Genomic DNA, 1711 nt, shown 5'->3' on the forward strand with positions numbered 1-1711 from the left:
GGACTGTTTGTCTTTTTTATTGATACATCTTTGAATTGCTTCTGCTTCTCCGTACAAAAACTACAATACCTTTTGGAAAACCCTCATTGATGACTATTTTTACTGCTTTGTAATTCAGCTTCACGTTTCCTTTGACAGCTCATTGTCCCATATAGCTGTTACAGTTTTAACTATCTGTTTGCCTGGAATGGGGTTTGGCAACCTTTTCCATCAAAAGAACCATTTTTGCCAGGATGCTACCCCTAAAAAATCAAAACATATTTAAACCTTTTAATGAAGTTCATGCGGCCTCTCTTAAACCCAATCCACATTAGTAACAGACATGATGAAATATTTTACCACATACCAATTTTTTTTATATATATATTTTTTTACTTTTATTCACCAAAATGTGAATACACACACTCACACAATAAAAAAAAAAGAGATACAAACAAGAGGGGAACAATTTTTTTTAGATTTAGACAAAAACAAACAGACAAAACAAAACAAAAGGAAAAGGGTGAGTAAATAAAATGAATGAATATACCAGATACCAATTGACCACTCTCCTGTGAGTGATTTTCCTCCATCACACACTTTGTTCCTGTCTGTCTGTATAACATATAGGAATGAAGTCATCACACGGGTATTTGCACGTTAATTAAACAGTGGAAGCAACGATCTTGGTGAAGAGAAATGTAGGCTACGTCCTGTTATAAACAACTTTTAATGAGGAGTCTTTCTGACCCTCCTTTTTATCCATAGTTAGAGCTCCCCCTGTAGCCGACCTGAGCGCTCCGTCACCTCACCTGGTGTTATCAGGGTCGGGCAAAGCGGAGTGAGAGAGTGGGGGAGAGAGGGAGTAGTATTTGTGAGCGGGGCAGAGCAGGGATGTTGACAATGTGGCAGTATACTTTATTTATTTAACATCATCTGAGGGGCTACATTCAGAACATTCAGGGTGAAAGGCAGCACTCTGCCTACCTTTGTCTTGAGACGGCCCCAATTTCGTTTGGTTTTTGAGGTCTGAGATCCAATCTCACATTGTCAGTGGGCAAGACACTGAACCCCAAATCGTCCTAAATGGTATATCCAGCAGGTTTGAATGGGTGTGAATGGGATGAGTTAATGATTGATAATTAACATAGCATTCTCTGCCAGTTGTAATTGAATGGGTAAACATGACATTAATCTAAAAGCACTTTGAGTGATCAGACTAGAAAAGCTCTACATAAGTACAGTCCATTTACCATTTGAAAACTTTGAATTCTGACTGTTTAATGCCAGCTTTCTGTGTCAATTATGTTTTTTCCACGAGCATAGTGAAGTGCAGAATACTACTAAAACTTGGGTGAATCTTTTAGAAGCTCTCCAAATGCTAATTGAAAAGGTAATAAAGTTGAAAAATCGTCTGACATGGAACAAGAGGACCAAGCCAGATTTAAAAAAACCTGACTGAAATCTAAATTCTTAGTTTCGAATGAAAGACATGCGTCGCTGTAAGTTTAGTAGATCATCTCATCAACCGAACACATGAGGCTTAGTTGAAAAGATGCTTTTGAACACATGTAATAAACTGGGTTAGAAGCTTAAACCAGGAATGACTTTAGTCGACTTTCGCTCTTCGGTAATCACCCAGATATATGCCAGAGAACAATTTATACTGATGAAGTCATTAATAACAGATTATATGTATTAGTGCATGTTTTATTACAACACATGTTCTGTA

This window comes from Labrus bergylta, chromosome 5 (assembly GCF_963930695.1).
Source record: "Labrus bergylta chromosome 5, fLabBer1.1, whole genome shotgun sequence".
In the NCBI taxonomy this organism is placed as follows: Eukaryota; Metazoa; Chordata; class Actinopteri; order Labriformes; family Labridae; genus Labrus; species Labrus bergylta.